Here is a 21,332-nt window from a genome sequence, read left to right on the forward strand (position 1 = left end):
AAGGGACACATAACTTTCTCAGAACTAGTATCATATAAATTTCTCATACGTAATTAAAATTAAAAAGGTTTATTTCATTCATACTTTATGAGCTGTAAAACATTATTGCTTATAAAAAAGAATTCCCAACTGTTTAGTGTCAATTCCCCAAGAGGCATAGCAGATGGTGAGCACAGGTATATTAAATGTAATCTGTGCAATAACCTTAAATATACATGCAATTATTAGAGATTAGTCTGAATATTTGCATGAAAGACCTATGGGATGCCCAGATCTGATCTGGCTGGACTCTGCTTTTCCCATAACATATGAGTTTTGTTTAGGAAACGGAAAGACTTCTGGAGATGTTTTCAAATCCTCTGAACACCTGAGTTGGGAAATTGCCTGTGGGGACACAGTTTATAGCAGATGACAGACAAGAAAGAAAAAATCTGAGTGTTCCAGGCTTAAACCTGATCACAGGGAGTATCAGCACTATGTTTTGCCTCAGAGTAAGCAGAAATAAACTCTGGAAAAGAAACGTGTGAGACACCTGAGTGGCTCAGCAGTTAGGGGTCTGCCTTCAGCTCAAGGTGTGATCCCGGGGTCCAGGGATTGAGTCCCCCATCTGGCTACCTGTGGAGAGCCTGCTTCTCCCTCTGCCTGTGTCTCTGCCTCCTTCTCTGTGTCTCTCATGAATAAATAAATAAATATTTTAAAAAAAGAAGTAACATGTGACAAAATAGGGTGTAGCAAAGATATGCTTCTAGAATATTTCTCTGGAGAACTTGAAGCTATTTGGCAAAAGGTCTGTGCGTGGCTGCACCTACAGAGCTAGAAAGGACTGCCATAAATGGCCAGGTATTCCTGGCCATGAGGGCAAAAGTAAATCACTTGGGTCCGAAGAGGCCAAGAACCATAGAGATAAATCTTCAGAGAAACTGAGCACCCTTAGAAACTACCATTGGTAGCAATATGTCTGGAAGGCATGGACTTAGGTCACAATAAAATCACTGGTAGGATCTATTATCCTGCACAGGAAAATACATTACACTAATTAGCAGGCAAGTATAATGTAAGAAGACTAATACTGTTTTTTTATAGTGGTAGCCAACACAATTTATGTCACATTGTCCACATTTTACATATAGAAAATCTGAGTCTCCAAAGTCTTAATAAACTTATCTAAGCTCTTGTGGCTAATAAGAAGCAAACAAGTAATTCAATTTCATATTTAATGCCCAGGATTATTTTCTTTCCACCAGAGCCATCGTTTAACTTTCTTCAATAATGATACCTCATGGTTAAGCAGTTATTCAACTAATACTCTGTTATATTTTAGGATCATAACATTTTATTCATTGATTGGAATTTATTTGCCAAGTAAATAGAAAGCACCAAACCTTAGACACACTTAGGAGACTAAAGAGCTACAGAAATGATTTAGTTAAATCACCTATTTTCTGGAAAAACAAACTGCGACCAAAGTCATCTATATAATCAATTGCAATCGGAGGAGAAAAATATTAGTTCTTAGAACTAGAACCTGTCCTTCTTCAAAATGACAAATTGGCAAAATGTTAGAGAGCATAATAAAAGTCCAAAATAAGCCCCTCAGACTGACAATGTAAAACGCTTTGTTGCAATTCTCAATATTTAACAGGTTATCGTGGTTTTAGCAGGCTCTTTTTCATGGTCTGGGAACAGTGGTGACTCAAAAGAGTCTTTTAATTCCTATTCAAACAGAATTTCTTAAGAACAAGTCTTTTTGTTACTGTTTTCTTATTAAGCAAAATACATCGTGATAGTTATTTGTTAAATATTTTTCCCAAAACCCATCTTAATATAGTTAATACACTAATTATTCTGCTAAAAGAGGCAGTCAACCTAGATAAGTGCGTCTTCTTTAAATGTATTTGCAAACTAAGAATCCATCTCTTGACCTATTGAGTTCTGAAATTCTGTCTGTCAAGTTAAATGATTCTTCAGAAAATGAGATTATTCGCTAACGATATTGTAGAAACTATTTTGAAAACTCATAGTAATGGGCGAGACAGCAGATAATGGAAGTCTTCTTCACTTAATGGTGGCCAAATCAATACAAAGTTGAGGTCACCACACTTAGTAATAAGAGCTGATTCAGAAAGACAGCTACTTACCACCATAGGTGGAACTCAGACAGCTGTGTTATGATCTACAGATGGCTAAGCCATTTATAGCAGTAATATTCACACCTTTAAATGAGAAAAGTGAACTCCACAACCTGAGATTTGGAACATTATATGGGGGAAATTGCTGCAATGTAAGTCTTGGTTTAAAAATAAAAGGAAAAACCGGAAAAACAGCAGTATACATTTTAAATACATTTTCCCAATTTACCTAAGACCGTGATAGGTAAAAAACAATTTAAAGTTCAATCTCATATGTGTAGTCTCTATTCATTAAAAAACTGCTTTGAATTAATTTACTACATTGAAAATTCTTAAGACAAATGAACATGTGTGTCTTTTGCTTTTCATACATTCAAGTAGAGTGAATTTAAATAATGTCAACATTTTTAAATACTGTAAACTGGCTAAAAATTAGCACAACTTGTCTTTCCCCAGCTTGACAGTCTTCTAGAGATCTGGTTACTTTTAGAGGATTAGAATTATTTCACCAGCTTCTCCATTTGAGTAATAACCTTATTTTACCAAATCGTGAAGTAATATTTATCAAGTATTATTGCTCCCCATCCCCATCAAATTTCCATTACATATATGATAACTGAATTTTTATTTTATAAATCAAGAATGCATGGGAGAATGTTTAGGGGTTTTGTGTACTTAAATGATTGCATAAATTTATTTGGTAATGTGTTTGCCCATAAACAAATTTTGTAAACCTTAAGGAAAGCTCTCAGGTATGGATATTTGTTAGAGATAATACCCTCTTAATATCCTTTGCAATTTATTTATAAAATAATTGAGCAAATCACCTGATATACTTAATATTAAACAATTCTCCAAAACACTCTTATGTAGAAAGATGGGTACCTTTTTTGGAAATTTATCAAGAGTAGTATTACAACATGTTTTCATGTTAAATTTAAATTTCAGATACCATTTTTGAAACGCATAAATCATTGTAAATCATTGTTTTCTGGAAACTCCTGATAACTTCTGCTTAAAAGCATTTTTTAAAGCATTTTTTACATCAGTGGGAAGTCTATGTTGTATTACCCTAAGAAATGAAAATTCACCTCATAGGGTGTCTGAAGTAAGCTAGACTAGGGTAAGTTATTTTATTATTTCTTTCCCCTTTTTCTTCGGGAAAGATGAGGATTGCTAGCAACACAATGATATCTAAAGAAAAAAAATGATTTATGAGATACAGAGAAGATATAATAAACAGAACTTTTCTTAAGTAGCTGTTCAGGATGATTAGGAAGAGTGAATCAGGTGGGAAGGGAATGAGGTCACATTTGGATGGGAAGATAACATTTACTTTAATGGAATATTCATTTGTTCTATTTGCCATACTATTTCCAAAAAAAGATTAATATGCATTTTCTGTCATTTCATGCTGTGAGTCCAAATGAATTCTTATTAAAATCAGAGAGATTAAAACAATAGTTCTTAAACTCCTCAACAGCTTTTATCAAAAATTTAGTTTCTGCCTATAGAATACTGCTGTCACAAAAATATCATTAGAAATGACATCTTGTTCTTCACAAGAGCATTAAGACAATTATCTTAAATAAGAAAGTTAATAAAAATAAGAAAGTTAATAAAATTCTTAACCACCATGATACTTACAAGATAGATAACTGATACTGATATTTTCTTCACTATGCTACCGAAAGTTGCAAAAATAAAACCAAATGGATTTTTTTTAAAATTTAATACATTTTCCCATAATATTTGACCTTTCTTTACAGGTCTCTGTCTACTGTACCTTTTTATATCAACTTATATTTAGAATATAAATCGGAATGTTATAGTCATACCATTTTATTAGCAGTAAAATGATTTAGAGACAAAAATGTGTATATACACATACATACATATATGTATACAGGTATATGTATACACACACACACACACATATATATGTATATATATACATATGCAACCTGTAGCCCAGAATTTTTATCTCTACGTTATCTCAAATCCCATCCACCTATAGAATAACTTTCATGGATCAAAACAAAGCTCAGCCCATTATTCAAAAATAAATGTAAATATTTTTTTTACTTCTCTTAGAGCATATTGTAACTATCATGTTGTGTTTGCTATGTTTAATGTGCTAATCATGACATATTCCACTTTACTTTCAACATGTACCAGTGAGTGCTTATACATTAAATAAAAATAGCCACAGATTGCAAGAAAATTTGTGGAAGAAATATCCGATAAAGGATTGCTATTCAAAACATAAAAAGAACCCTTAAACTCAACAATAAAAAATCAAACTACCTGATTTAAAAATGGGCCAAAGACATTAACAGACACCTCACCAAAGAAGACATACAGATGGCAAATAAGCATATGAAAAGACACTACACAGCATATGTCTTTAGGGAAAAGCAAATTATAACAATAATGAGATACCACGACACTTGTGCTTCTTGGTACTTTCCCAAAAGACTTGAAAATATATTTTACACAAAAACCTGTGCAGGGACATACAGCCCACTCTGGTGGGGAATATTAATAATGGTAAGGCTGTGCGTGTGAGTGCACCGGGAATATGGGAAATCTCTGTACCTTCCTCTCAATTTTACTGCAAAACAATAACTGTTTGAAAAATAAAGTCTGTTAGAAAAGAGGAAACTTCTTACCTACAGAAGAGTAGAATAAACTGCAGAGCAAAGTATCAAAAAATAGTAGATTGTACACCTAAACCTAAGATAACACTGTAAGTTAATCATACTTGAATTAAAAAAGAAAGTATAGATATAAACTTATAAATTAGTCTCTTTAAGACACCCAAAATATATTTTTTGTGAATGAATAATGGTTGGAGCAGAATATTATCCTCATATACATATATAGTCATCTTTAAAGCATTATTTAAATGTTTATCCTGGGACACCTGGGTGGCTCAATGGTTGAGCATCTGCCTTTCACTCAGGCATGATCCCAGAGTCCTGGGATCCAGTCCCACATCAGGCTCCCCGCAGAGAGCCTGCTTCTCTCTCTGCCTGTGTCTCTGTCTCTGTGTGTGTCTCTCATGAATAAATAAATAAAATATTTAAAAAATAAATAAATAAATGTTTATCCTTCTATAATAAATGCAATCCCCTTCTTTAATTTACCTTACTGTATTTATAAAATATCTATTTTAATTTTAATATATATATTTATATTATATTTATATAAGTAATTAGTATAATTAATGATACTTTAAAATATTTATAAAGTTAACTTCTTTTATGTAAGACACATTCCAGTAGTTTTCACATAATGGCTTCTTACCTTTTATCTTACCTTATGATATATTAATCATATAGAAAGTTTAAAAATTTTATGATTCTATTTAGTGAAACTCTTTAACTTTCCCAATCTTTGATGTTTCCACTGTTTTTCTTCCAGATAGTCATTTCTCAAATGATGTGAGATGAGCTTCAAAAATTATAAATCAAACCATGTCTGAAACCTCTCAAAATTTTCATTACATTCAAGAATCATATCCAAGCTCCATATCAGGGCTATATATGATGTGACCATTGTCTAAATCCCTTATACTTAATTTTTTGACATTTTGGAAACAATTAATATCATGCTGGTCACTGTCTGAATGTTAAGAATAGAATAGTGAAGAAAAGGGACACATTTCCTGTCCCACACTGTTTACATTTCAGTGGTGTGGGTATATGTAAAATGAATGAATAAATAAATGAATAAGCAAGTTACTAAGTAAAATTGTGCGTATTATAAGATCACGTGGTGAGCCAACCATAAAGCTGTAACAGAAATTGGGGAACTATCTGGAGATAAGTTGTATATTTAGAAAGAAATAGTACAGGTTGAGTAAACACTGAGAGTCACAGCTAATGCAAAGTGCCTGGTGTATTTGAGGACTAGAAAGATGGTAGTTGGTAAAAATGGCAAGGCAGAGAGAGTAGGGATGAGCTAGGACACAGAGCCAGGACAGATACAAAGGGTCTCCTTACACCATGGTACAAGATTTGGATTTTCTTCCAAGAGCAGTGGAAAGCCAATGAAGCATTCTAAACAAAGAATGACATATTATGAGCATCATTTTTTGAGCATCTTTCTGGCCATAATGTGTAAAGTTTAGTGTGGGAAGGCAATAGGGGTCTAGAAATTGTTGTACAATGACAGCGGTTTAGAAAAAAGGTGATAGATACCATCTGAGGTGGTCAGGATATTTCAATTAGAGATATATCTAGAAGGTAAATAAAACAGGATTTGATACTAGATTTGACTTAAGATGTGTGGGAAAAGAGTCACCATCAACTGCAAAAACTTTTCTTGAACAACTGAGTGCCTCAGACTGAGATAATAGAATATCAAAGATGGTGAAGGTTGAAGATGGGAAACCAAGACTATGATTTTGGTCATATTGACATTAAGATGATATATTAGGCCTTAAAGGAAAATATGTTGTAGGCAGATGGATATATGAAATTAGTCTGGAGGAAAGCTTGGGCCTGGGTATATATAAAACTGAGTATTATTAGCACATAGTTGTTAAAGACCTAAAAAAAAAAAAAAATCATGTCAATCAAAGCCTGAGTATTCATGAAAGAGGATTAAAAAACTAGATCCTGGAGCACTCTAGAGACATAACTAGAGACATAACTAGAAGGATTAATGACCAAAGAACAGTAGTCATTGAGCTGAGAGAAACATAGGGAAATATGGTAACTAAAGTCAAGTAGAATAAGTGTCATAACAAAGTTAAATAAATGCTACAGAAACTAAAGAAGAAAAATAATGAAGATTGACCATGGAATTTAGTCACTTGTGACTGTACAGGGCAGTATCTATGGACTAAATAGTGCCAAAGACTAAGTAAAGAGAGGTCAAAAGATAATAGGCAGTGAAATACAAATTTTGGAGTATCTTAGCTATAAAGGAAAGAGTGAATTACAGTCTTCAAGGGAAATAGGATTGAGGATGATCTTTGTTTATTTTAAAATGAATATATTTTACAGAATATTTGTATGCTGAAGGCAATGAACCTTTTTTTCCCCCGAATAAAATAGGACCAATGTTGTTAGAATTTGGCTAGAGGTATTTTTTCCTGATATTTATTTATTTGTATTTATTTCCACTCATACACTTATAAGGAAGGGATGTGGATTTTTCCAGTGCTTCATTTATTGAGTTAATCATACACTTTTTGTTTTCATTTCCTTTTTATGTATTTAAGTTTTCCATTGGTAGTTTTGCATTTATGTTTTTGAATAAGATAATCCTTTAGTTTTCATTTGACATGTGCTGTATAGATAAGCTTAATTGATAGAGTTAGGCTACCTTTGTTAACATAGATCGAGAAGTTTCCATGTGACTGTTCAGGAAAGGTTAGTTTCTTTCTTTCTTTCTTTCTTTCTTTCTTTCTTTCTTTCTTTCCTCTTCTTTCTTTCTTTCTTTCTTTCTTTCTTTCTTTCTTTCTTTCAATCTTTCCTTCCTTCCTTCCTTCCTTCCTTCCTTCCTTCCTTCCTTCCTTCCTTCCTTTTTTATTTTAAGACAGAGAAAGAGAGAATGAACAGAGGGATAGAGGAAGAGGCAGAGGGAGAGAATCTTAAGCAGGTTTCCAGCACAGAGCCCAACACCAGGCTAGATCCCATGACCCTGAGATCATGACCTGAGCCAAAATAAAGAAGCCAGAGCTTAACCAACTGAAGCTCCCTGGCACCCATGTTCAGAGAAGTTTTACTTAAAAGTGCATCACTGGGGCACCCAAGTGGCTCAGTGTGTGGGGTGTCCAACTCTCTATTTCTGCTCAGGTTATGATCTCAGGGTCCTGAGTCAAGCCTCAAGTCAACCTCCCTAGTCAGTGAGGAATCTGCTTCTTACTCTCCCTTTCCCTCTGTACCCCCTCCCACTTGAGCATTCTCTCTAAAATAAATAAGTTAATTAACAAATTAATTAATTAGAAAAGTGTATCACCAAATCATCCTGTGTATCTTAAACACTACTGGATGTTTATCATTTAACATTTTAAAAACTGATTATTTCCATTATCGAAAAAAATTTCTAGGAAACTCCTGGGCAATTAAAGGTGAGCCATACAGTCTATTCTTCTGTCCAAAACCATTTAGAGACCAAAGAGATGTTTCTCCTGGACTCGGGAGGACTTCAAGGGAACTGAGAAAGTGGCACAGTGTACCCACTTTCCTCTAGCACTTCCAGCTTCACTTTAAAGCTAGGCTAGGACGGGCACTGAGGTGGACACTTGACGGGATGAGCACTGGGTGTTTTTCTGTATGTTGGTAAATTGAACACCAATAAAATTTAATTAAAAAAAATAAATAAAAATAAGTATTCTATTTCTAGTACTTAAAAAAAATAAAAAAAATAAAGCTAGGCTAGAAAAATAAATAAAAAATAATAAATAAATAAATAAATAAATAAATAAATAAATAAATAAAGCTAGGCTATACCTCATTTCTTGTCCAATATGAAGTGTCCATTCTGAGCTCACCGGTAAACCGATTCAAAGGAGGAAGGGTAGAGCCTGTGTGCAGGGATGTGCAGGGGACCCTTCGGAGGAATCAACTCCCTGACCACTGCTCCAATCACAGGGGCTAAGATCCACTTTTGGAGATTTGACACATTTCTTCTCTCTCTATTTTTGTAGTTTTGTAGGAGTGTCAGGCTCCACTCTCAATTGCACTATTTCTCTCCTCAGATTCCAAAAGGAGATCCCTGAAGGAAGGGCAGTGCCTCTTCTGACATGTATTGTCCTATCCTAAGTTCCCAAACCCAAGATATTGAGTTCAAGTTGAGAGAGGGATTCCAAAGCTATCCCTGTCCAGGAATACCTCAGACCCCTGACTAGGGAGTAGGATGGAAGCAGTAGGAGGGTGTAAACATTCACCCAGGCAGCAGAGCTGGCATTCAGCAAAAAGTTAGGATTGCTCTCTATGCATATTCCTCCCATCACCAGGAATATTTCTATTCCCCTCTCCCAGCTTCTAAACATGGGCCCAAGTGTTGGAGATGGGGTAGGCATCACAGAGCATGTTGCATTTTCTTTCCTTTGCACTGAACGGGTCAAATTAGAAAGCAAAATGTTCTTACATCTCCTATTTGTAGAGTAACAGGTGTCATGATACAGATGACATGCCTCCCTGTTATGTACATTTTGAGCATTCATTGAGTCACCTAAACAGACTTTGGAGCCTGGCAAATTGGACAAAGTGGTGGGAAATGAGAAGAGATTGAGAACTTCTGGGTGTTCAGGACTCTAAAGGGCCTGAAATTTATCTACTTTCAAGTTATCAAATTAGCTCACAACAGTTTTATAAAGGCTTGCAAAATACAGGAACTTCTGGGTCAAAGACAAAATAATTTATTTCTCATAGCACTGAAGGCAGCCTTTGCTTGACATCCATATAGGCTTCCATGACACTGCATGAGGGCAATGCAAGGCAAATAAATACAGGGGAATGTATTTGTATTATATCCAAGGAACCCCAAGATTAGAAAATCCCACATTTTGGGGCACCTGGGTGGCTCAGTCAGTTAAACATCTGCCGCATGCTCAGGGCGGGATCCCAGGGTCCTGGGATTGAGCCCTGCCCCAGGCTCACTGCTCATTGGGGGAAGTCTGCTTCTCCCTCACCCTCTGCCTGCTGCTCCCCCTGCTTGTGTGGTCTCAATCTCTGTCAAATGAATAAATGAAATATTTCAAAAAGAAAGAGAATAGAAGGCTGCTAGCAAATATGCCTGGCATTTTCCTCCGAAAGACCTATTATTACCCTGGTCAGGAGAGAGAGCTGCTTCTTCTCCTAAAGAAGACATTCTTTTATCTTCCAAGACTGTGATGAAAACATCTTGAAATGATAATCTAGGATAAAAAAATGCCACAAGCCCTATAGAAGCCCTATAGAATTGCTCCTTGTACCCCAATACGGAGTGTTCTATTTGACAAATAACTATTCTTACATATTTATTTGTTTGGTTGGTTTTGACTTCACTAAATCCAGACCCAGCACCTGTCCTAAACAAAATTTGTGTTTTGGGCATCTTCTTAAACTGTACTTGAAGCCCGATGTTTTATATGAAAAATAGAAATATGGAAATGAAATAGCAGAGGAGTGCCTCATGAACACTACACTTAAAAATAAAGAGAAGTGATTGGACAGTTGAAGGTGGGTTTAAGCATTGTGTGTCTGTGTCATTTAGCAAGCATGGAGAAAGTTTAAAGGATCTTTCTACTCTTTATTGGTATCTTTTTCACTAAGTAAGCTCTCAGTAAATTCATATTAATCAAGTCCTTCTGCATTTTTCTCTATGATATTATCATCCAGATTTTGGCATGTTGTTTTCTGTTAGTCCTATTCTTCAGTGTTCTGACACTTTATACTTTTAATATTGAGTAAGCATTTTCATAAGAAATCAAGAGTTGCCATGACAGCTACTAGGCAAGTAACATTTTGAATGAGATATATATATATATTTTTTATATTCCCTTCTCTTAATAAAGTACTGAAGTAAAACCCACGTGTGCCTGGCTAGGGGCAACAGACCCCTGAGTGCTTAACTGAGATTTGTCTCAAGTAACCTCTGTTTACATCCTTTCACTCCTTTGTTTTCATCTCTTTCTACATTTTCTCCTTTTTTTCCATCCTCAACACATATGCAGACATCTAACCACCTGATCTACTCTTAGAGACATATTTTTTGTTTCTGATTTGGGGGTCATTAATTTTCCCAGGTTGAACCTAGGGCGATTTTATTTGAGGCTTGTAGTTTTCATTTCAGAATTGTATATTTATTCCAATTTCCAGGGGTAATCGATATGTGTGAATCTTCTAACATTGCTAGGCATGGCATTCCTTTCCTTGGTCCCAGTTGTCTTTAGTTTTTAAAAAGCATGCTGCTACTTTTAGTTGCTTTCTGCTAGGTTATCCACGCTACTTCTAATACATACCGGTTTATGATTCTCTTTTGTGGCCTTTTTTTCTTTCAACTGATTCCTAATGAATTTATAAAAGAATTGAGTTCCATATCATTGACGTATTTCTATACTCTCTATATTTTATATAATCATACATGAAGACAGCTTCCAGAAGACCCTACAAAAAACTGAAATTCATCAGACGTCAATGTTTTATGACAGAGACACAATGCAAACATAATGTGGGCCATGTAACAGAACACTCTTAATTTAAATAAAAAATCGTTAAGAATTTCACTGAGAGACAATCTTCCAAAGATCCTGCGAGTTATTACTATTATGCTGAAAACAGAATGCAAAGTCTTGGATGCCCCTTCCTTTTCTCCTCTTTTACTATTTTTTTTAGTGAAAGATACATAAGGGAATAAAAATATTAATCTCTATTTTTGAAGGATTACCCAAAACTGGAGAAGAAGGCACACAAGACCTTTTAAATTAAATGCTTTAAGATAATTATAGATTCACATGCATTATAAAAGATGATACAGAAAAATCCCATGTACCCTTTTCTCAATTTCCCCTGGGGTGACATTTACAAAAGAGTAGGACAGTATCTCAAATAGGATATTGACATTGATATAGTCAAGATAAAGAACATATCTGTCAGTACCTTGATTCCTCATATTGCCCATTTATAGTCATACCTCTTTTTTCTCACTCACCTTTTCTTCAACTTCTGGCCACTACTAACTTATTATCCATATCTATAACTTTGTCATTTTAAGAATATTGTTAAATGGAATTATACTGTATGTAACATTTAAGGATTTTTTTTCCTTAAAGTTTTTATTTATTTATTTGAGAGAAAGATAGAGAGAGCACATAGGGGTTAGGGATAGAGAGAGAGGGAGAAGAAGGCTCCCTGGTGTGGGGCTTGATACCAGGACACTGAGATCACGACCTGAGTGGAAGACAAATGCTTAACTGACAGAGCCACCCAGGCACCCCAGGATTTATTCTTTGCTCAGCAGAGCTCTCCAGAGATTCATACAGATTTTTGTGTCTCTTAAAAGCACTTTTGTATTTATGGGCGAATGATATTCCATGACTTAGATGTACCAGAGTTGTTTATTCACATGTTGAAGAATGACTAGGTTGTGTCCAGGTTTTGTTATTATGAATAAAGTTGCTATAAGCATTCATAAAATAGAAAATAAATGCAGAGCTTTGGCCACACTTTGTATGGGCCATTTCTCAGGAAAAGTGCTTGCAGTGTGCAATCTTGCTGTAATGCCTCCCCTCCAGACAAAAAGCAGGTTTACAATAAAAGTAGTAGGTGACTTCGGCTCACAGTGTTTGTTTCCTATAATGTAGCCCTCTGTGGGTGCACTCATTTATTTCAGCCTACCTGTCCCGTCCGTTGGGGATTAGAAACAGCACCAAGAAAAAAACTCTTGCTACAAGTTTTGCTGTGAACGGTGGAGTTACTTGTCTCTGATTCAAATGTGTTGTGTCTTATGGCAGCATCCTTGAAAATTAACCAACTAGATGTTTAGTTTATAATTATAGCAGAATCCCAGATCTTTCAGTGTTCTTGTAAGGGAAATTCGTTGGTAAAAATAATTGAGAGCTAGATGTTGGCAGTTTGGATAAATGTTCATAGCTAATTCAGTTTTGTTTAATCAAGTACATATGTGATTTCATTAGTATTTATTTATTTAAAAATATATTTATTGAAACAAATATAATTTATATTAGTTGTTACCAATTGAAAATTAGAATAGCATAACTTTAACATAACAGGATGTTACCTTTAGAAATTACTGAAAGTCATAAGAATACGGTTGTACAAAAAAGTTCAGTTTCACATAATTATGTTAATGTGTCACCAATTGAAAAAAAATAGCATCAATTCCTTTCTTAAATGTTAAAAAGTACTTAATTAGCAAAGCAAAAGTCTGAATTCAGAATTCTGTAAGGCTTATGCAAATGATTAAATTCATGAACTGAAATGATAATCAACACTGAGTGAAAATTGTTTTTATTGTTCTAATCTGTAAAATCATTGTAGTTCTACAAGATAGTGACTTTTTCAATATTCATAATCATTTTCCCTAGACAATAGTACTGAAATGTTAAGCAAATACATTTTTCCTATTCTGCAAAGTTTTTGAATATTAACAAATGAAGAAATAGGAGATTCAAGTTTTCAGACTTCTAGAGCTGAATTAAAATTCTGTAAGAAGTAAAACTAGTTTTATAATGATTTTTTCTTTTAGAGAAAATAAGTTTGTGCTCAAGATTGGCATCTTATTTGTTAATTTTTAAATGTAGTGTTTATTTTAAAAATAATAATATGAAGGAGAATCTTGAAATGACTCATTATCCTTGATAATCACTCTGAAAGTTAAAAATGAGTAGCAGTAGATTTAATGCATGGAGAAGTGAGAGCAGTCAACCAGTCCACTATGGCAGGACATGAAAATGAATGACCTTACAACTTTTTAACCAAACTAGTACTTCTCCCCCATATTATTGAAAACATTTTCTTGCCTATTTTTCCAAAAATATATTTTATCTACTTATATTGTATTCATAAGATGGTTTCCATGCCTACTGTAAATTTGTTCCACCTCATTATTTCTAACATTTCCAGAGTAATTTGTTGTATAAATCTAACAAAATTTGATAACCAATTCTCTATTCATGAACGTTTGTTGGTTTAGTCCCACCTCCACTCCAGTACAAATAATACAATGAATAACCTCTTGCATATACATTGGTGTGTTTTTTCAGATATGTTGGTGGCTTAGTCTCCAGCAGTAAAATTGTTGCATACAGACTATGTGTATTTTCCCTAAAAATGTGAAACATTTGTATTCCTACTTACAGTGGGAGCCCCTAATTTAGCAGAATATGTTTGAATATTCATGGTAACAAATTTCTTTACAACTTCTATTCTTAAAGCTTATTAAACCTACTGATCCATCCATTCATACACTGAGAAGACTAGGATATAAAGGATTTTTAAAATACATAATGATGTAAGTAAGATGTTAAGGTTTGAAGTCTACAGCCAAGAAAGAATTATTGAGACATTTTTTTGTGCAAAAAAGGTGATTTTATTAAAGCACAGGGACAGGACCCATGGGCAGGAGAAGCTGCACTGAGGTCACGAGGAGTGGCCCATTATATACTTTTAAGTTGAGAGAGGGTTAGGGATAGTATAGGTCTCTGAGCAATTTTGGAAGCAAGATTTCCAGGACCTTAAAGGGGCTAGCTGTTATTGGGAAAAAGTCATGTACTGCTGTCTAATAAAACCTTAGTCATGAGACCCTTCAGATTTATATCAGTGGGTTCTATGCTTGGGGATGATTACCAACATGTATCTTGGGGTGGTAGAGATACAGGAACTTTTATATGTTAAAGTAGACTTACAGGATCCTGAAGGGTCTGGCAAAGATTGCCTTTTGCCCTTAGCAAAGTATTAACATCAAGGAAGTTGAGTCCTTGGAGGAATGTCATTTCCCTGTTTCAAGGACTTGTCAATGAACTGTTGAGTAGTAGGAAATGTAATAATTTTTCTTCTGCCTTTGTTTCCACATCACATAACATCAACTAGCTGCTGGTGTTGAAAAGGAAGTCAAATGGAATACTTTGTGGAATCTAAGTGATCTACATTTTGTTAGCTAGAATATTTCACGGAATAGGAAATATAAACTGTTTAGTGTGATGTAGTCCTGTAAAAGATGACATTGTTTATTTGTTGAAACTGTATAAATATGATGGCATCTTAAAATCAACCACACTGGCCATAGGTACTCCATAATATTTTATCCCAGTAATCCAACATCAAAAGTTTCACAATTTTTTTTTTATGGTTTCAAAGATAGAGCAGTAACTTGCTTTCAGATACCATTTTGGTTTTTATAAAACCTTAAGTATTTGTAATATCATAAGGGGAATTTTATCAGCAAAATAGCACCTTAAATATTTAAATATGCATATGGACTTTATTTGATATTCTCTTTAAATGTAGAGTAACAGAAGGGCTGCTGTAACAGAGAGTTAGATACAGAGCTTGCTGATGGACATCAGGCTGTGCCAGTTCCGCTTAAGATAGGACCTACTGAACATGCTGTTCTGGCTTTCACTCTATAACTGAGCTTCTGAATGATCACATCACTGTGCATGTGGTGAGCTCTGTGGATGCTTATAAACATTTGAACACCGTTTTTTGGTGCCTGAAGAAGATAATTTAAAATGGATCTTTTTGTTAAAATTTCCACCCTGTCACACATTAAATCAGTGCTTGAAACATACTTCAATGTGTTTAATAAAATATTTTAACTATGTTTGAAATCCCCAAGTGACAATCAAGTGAAAATTGTGAAAAAAAAAAATAAGATCAATAATGTGATTATATGAAATGGGATTGCTAAAATTAAGGCAGAAATGGATACCTTTGAAACATGCTTATCAATGAATATGTAATATGTATATACATATATACACATATGTATGACATATATATATGCACTATTTTATTTGAGGGTGTGTATGTGTGTGCACATGAATGCATCTGCATAGAGGCATGTCCTTATAGATTTATAAGCAGTTTTAAAAAGTAGTTAACCTATTAATTTTTTTAAAAATTTTATTTATTTATTCATGACAGACACAGAGAGAGAGAGGCATAGACACAAGCAGAGGGAGAAGCAGACTCCATGCAGGGAGCCCGATGCGGGACCCAATCCCTGAACCCCAGGATCATACCCTGGGCCGAAAGCAGGCACTAAACCACTGAGCCACCCAGGGATCCCCAAATCTATTAATTTTTAATCCTTATCTTTGTCTAACCTTGTCCTAGTCATTACTAGTTTTCTGCTATTTCCCACATCAATAGGTGAAAAGACATTAAGAATTACAAACACTAGAATATCTTATATTAATAAATTCCCATAATGAACAATTCAATCCAAAAATGAAAAAAAATGTGTAATATTGCTTTCAGACCACAAACTAGACAGCTTCTAGTTTTTCTTTCACAGCAGACATATTTTTAAAACAAGATCAGCAGAGCCATCAGGTTTGAATTACAGTGTTCCAGTGCTCTGATCTTCTCTTCATATGTCTGCAAGCATTCACTTGGTTCATCACACAAATACGATCATTCTAGAAGTTCAGTCATACAGTATGGTGAGCATAAACTTGTACAGCTTTCTAAGTCAAAAGCTATTTATAAATATATGCTAAATCATCTTTTACATTTTGTAGAGAGCACACAATTATTTTCTTCTTTGACTATTCACAATGATTGTATTAAGTAAGCAGGTATTTAAGAGTATAGAAATTAAGACTAAGAATAAGGGAGCTAAATGTTACTGACAACATTCTAAATATTTTTCCTTACACTTTCCTATGCTTTAGTTTTGTTTGCATTCTTTTCACCCCTTTGGAATTGGTTAAGTGGTTTGCTCATAATCTTGAGTTAAAAAAAAAAAAAAAAACATCAAAAGATACTACTCTCACAGAAAAGGTAAGGTCACATGAAAACTGAACCTGACACCACATTAATACCCACAAGAAATTACTTTCCCTACAGATTTTACATCCTAGAACTCATACTGGAGATTTGCTATAACAACGAAGTCACAGTAACAACCATTTTAAAAAGCTTTCATTTATCAGGTTTTTTTTATATATATTATAAGCACGTACCTTCTTGTCTTTTGTTTCAGAAAGCATAAATATCTTAAAAGATTGTCCTAATAGTTGTGAAAAGTGGGGGTGTTTAGGGGCATGGGATAGGAATGTGGAAGATGACTTTTCAATACAAATGTGTTAGGAAGAGAAAGAAGCAAAAATTTCCCTCAAGTGAGAAAGGAGGTGGTTCGGTGTGGGCTGTTTACCCTGTGCTTGCCTCTCTGAATCATTCAGGAGAGGTAAGAAATAATTTTGTGGTATGCTTTGGGAGTTTGGATTTTATATATTAAAACTATCATCTTCAAAAAGATGTCTGTCAGTCTGATCATTCTTAACATAAAAGCAGTGGACCTGCTGTAACTATTATGAACGGAAGACCACAGGGGCTCTCTCTGTTTTCTGCCAAGACCTTTATACTAACCAGTAGTGTAGGCAAATAGCAGCTTAATTTTCTATTAGGTAAATGGTATGGAAGATTGGGGTCAGACTTACTCTGATTTTTTTACAAGATCAACTAACACAGCAATGCTTCTCATTTTTTGGAATACTCATTACTGATATAAATGTTTAGAACAATTTTAAAATAAGAAAGGTATATTGTATATTTTATCTTCTTCAATATCCTCAAAATAACTTTTGGTGAAGGAAGGCTATGTCTTCAGCTCATCCATTTACAAATAACATACTTCATGACATGAGACAACAGAAGTTGTCTCCACTCTTCTCCGGTTACATGGTGTGAAAAAGTAGCAGAACCTCACTGATCCTTTGAACTGGAAGGAAAGAAAGAAAGGTTTTGTTTGTGTTTGTGTGTGGGGGTTATTTTTATTTATTTATTTATTTTTAGTAATGATATTTATTCTTGCTTCTCTTATGAAATGTTTTATATCTACACGAGAAGCACTGAACACTTTTCTATGAACCAAGCCAAGCATTAATGAAACAAGAGTAAATAATGTATTGTATTATCCTCACTGTATATACCTTCATAATTGAAATTTGTATTTCATTATGGTAGATTTATTATATTTGTAATTATAAGTCAACTTGCTCCATCAGAAGCACAAAGTACATATATTAACAGAAACACAAGGTAAGGAAAATATTAATAGAATCATATAAAGGTAATAAACATTAAAACCCTAGTTTCACATCAGAAATAATGTGAATACGATTTAAAAGTCTTGATACTAGGCATGAAAACTTAGTATATAACATCAAAATTGCATTAACTTTCAGGTCAAAGAAATGTAAAACAAAGGAAGATAATGGTGAGAATGTCTTTTTAATGGAACGAGGGGATTTTGCCCCAAGAGGTTGAAAAAAATCTAAAAAAGTAACTTAAAGGTAAACTTAGAGTATTAATGGAAACTATATGAAAAACAAGATTTGTATATTTAAATTACATTTATAATTCATTTTCACTTTATATTTGAGAAGGAAACTATTATGGTAGCGTATTCAGGATTGCGAGGGGGCACAACAGCTGATAAAAGACATCGGGGGGAAAAAAGAGCATAGATCAACTTAATATATGCTTGTCCTTCATATTTTGAATCCAAGTGCATACATAAAAACATTATGTTTTGCATGAGAGCTTATTGTTGAATTTGCACTTCCAACCTCTCGAGTCTGACTTAATCAAAACATCATTTGTTTCTATTTAGGTTGACCATATAATTATGCTAACTTCTCTGACTCATTCTTTTTTCTTAATCTACCATTAGTTTAGCCATGGTCATTTTTCACACAGGTACCAAGCCTTCTCATACCCAACTAATTAAAACTGTTTTCTGGCACGTAGATTGTACATCTTACTTTTGCTTTTATTTAATGTTACTTCTCTTCATAACAAGAAACTCTTTACCAGTTATCATCTTCGTTCTGAGATTATTTATCAGTTCATCTAGCAGTCTTAGCTCTTTAAGGCAGACATTATCAACTCTGGTTATGCTTGGAGATCAGGTGCAGTCAGAATTGTAATTGGAGATTCTGAACCAAGAGCCCTGTGGAGGTGTATTTGCATATCTTTTTTTTAATCTTCATCATAATTTCAGTACACAGTTAGATAGAAAAGCACTAGTGTGTAGTTATTAACATTCCACAAACAGCAAGTTGGCAGGAAGTAGCAATGTTCATTTGCAATTCAGTGGAATATAAAGGGTTCATTACTATGGAACGGAATAGAAAACCCAGAAATGAGCCCACAGCTATATGGTCAACTAGTCTTTGACAAAGCAGGAAAGAATACCCAATGGGAAAACGTCTCTTCAACAAATGGTGTTAGGAAAATTGGACAACAATTTTGGACAAAATGCATAAGAATGAAATTGGACCACTTTCCTACACCATACCAAAAATAAATTCAAAATGGATGGAAGACAGAAAAGTGAGACCTGAAACCATAAAAAATGTTTTAAGAGAACACAGACAGTAACCTTTTGGCATTGCTGTAGTGACTTCTTACTAAACATGTCTCCTAAGGCAAAGGAAGCAAAAGCAAAAATAAACTATTGGGCCTTCATCAACTGCTTCTGCACGGTGAAGGAAACAATCGATAAAACTAAAAGGCAGCCTGTGGAATGGAAGAAGATATTTACATATGGCATATTTGATAAACGGTTAGTATCCCAATTATATAAAGAACTTAAAAAACTCAACACCCAAAAAACAAACAATTCGATTAAAAATGGGCAGAACACATGAATAGACATTTTTCCAAGGAAGACATCCAGATGATCAATAGACACATGAGAAGATGCTCAACATCACTCATCATCAGGAAAATATAAGTCAAAACTACAATGAGCTATCACCTCACACCTTTCAGGATGGTTAAAATCAATACTGGAAGCAATAGGTATTGGTAAGTCTGAGGAAAAAAGGCGAGCACTCTGACACTGTTGGTAGGAATGCAAACTGGCGCAGCCACTCTAGGAAACAGCATGGAGTTTCCTCCAAGAGTTAAAAATAGAACTACCCCACAATACAGCAATTACACTGCTAGATATTTACCCAAAGAATACCAAATGCTAATTTGAAGGGATACATGCACCCTGATGTTTATAGCAGCATTATCAGCAATAATATTATGGAAAGACCTCAAATGTCCATTGACTGATGAATGGATAAAGAAGATGTATACATATAATGGAATATCACTCAGCTAGAAGAAAGAATGAAATCTTTCAATTTGCAATGCCATGGAGGGAGCTAGAGAGTATCATGGTAAGTGAAATAGAGCAAGACAATTACCATATTATTTCATTCATATGTAGACTTCAAGAAACGAAACATATATATATTATATATTTTTAAATATGAAATATATAATATATTTCATATATTTTCATATATATATATATATATATGAAACAGAACAGATGAACATATGGGGGTGGGGGTGGGAAGGAGAGGCAAGCCAGGAAACAGATTCTTAACTATAGGGAACAAACAGGGTTGCTGGAAGGGAGGTAGGTGGGGGAAGGGTTAAGTGTGTCATGGGTTAAGGAGGGCATTTTTTTAGTAATGAGCATTAGGTATTGTATGTGAGTGATGAACCACTAAATTTTACACCTGAAACTAATGTTACATTATAGGTTAACTAACTAGAATTTAAATAAAAACTTTTTAAAAAAGTGTTCATCACTTTGTCACTTTCACAAGAGACAAGAATGCTATGCCAAAGTGGAGTCAATTAACTTCCTAGAGGTTTGAAATGCTGTATTAGGTTTAATCATTGGCCAATCTAGTCCAGGCATTTGGACAATACAAATCATCACTGGAATATTTTTCTTTAACTTCAGGCAGTTAATAATTCTTTGCTTTCTCCCTCTGGCCCAGTAGAGTAGTTTGTACTTTTTTACAAAGAATGTGGGAAAGAGAAAGAGCCTACAGGGGTCTATTAGATCATTCTGATATTCCTCTGGGTCTTAAAGGTGAGTCCATCCCAATTCTGTAGTAGGTCACCTCTCTTGCCTCAGGCCAAAATGTAATTCCGATCCCATTTTATAAAGCTGAACTTTTGCTTTTGATCTCGTTTTCTCTATTACTCACTGGTTTGATAACCTACAGTGGGTTATGACCATGAACTGTGGAACCAAACTGCTTCTATTCAAACATCAACCCTCGCACCTACTAGCCATGTGACCTCAGTGAGTCACAATATTATCTCTCTTGCACCTCAGTTTTTTCAGCTGTCAAATGGGAATCATTTAATTTCTGTTTCATAAAGGTATGTGAGGAAAACGTGATTTAATTAACCTAAAGTGATGAGAATGTTTCTTGGTACACAATACTAAGATTTTGCTGGTGCTATTATTAATTATTATAAAGAAAATTATTCAATGAGCTGGCTTTTTTTTTATAAAACTCAATTAAAAAAATCCAGTTCAGGAGATTTTAAAAATGGAAATGTAAAGTAGAAAGTAGGACAGAATGCTATCAATATATTAATGAATTCTCTGGCTCAAGTAGGCAAGCTAATTGGGTCACCACGTTATAATATGATAGTTTTTTTAAAAGATTTTATTTATTCATGAGAGACACAGAGAGAGAGGCAGAGACAT

The sequence above is a fragment of the Vulpes lagopus genome, chromosome 6, assembly GCF_018345385.1.
Source record: "Vulpes lagopus strain Blue_001 chromosome 6, ASM1834538v1, whole genome shotgun sequence".
Classification (NCBI taxonomy): Eukaryota; Metazoa; Chordata; class Mammalia; order Carnivora; family Canidae; genus Vulpes; species Vulpes lagopus.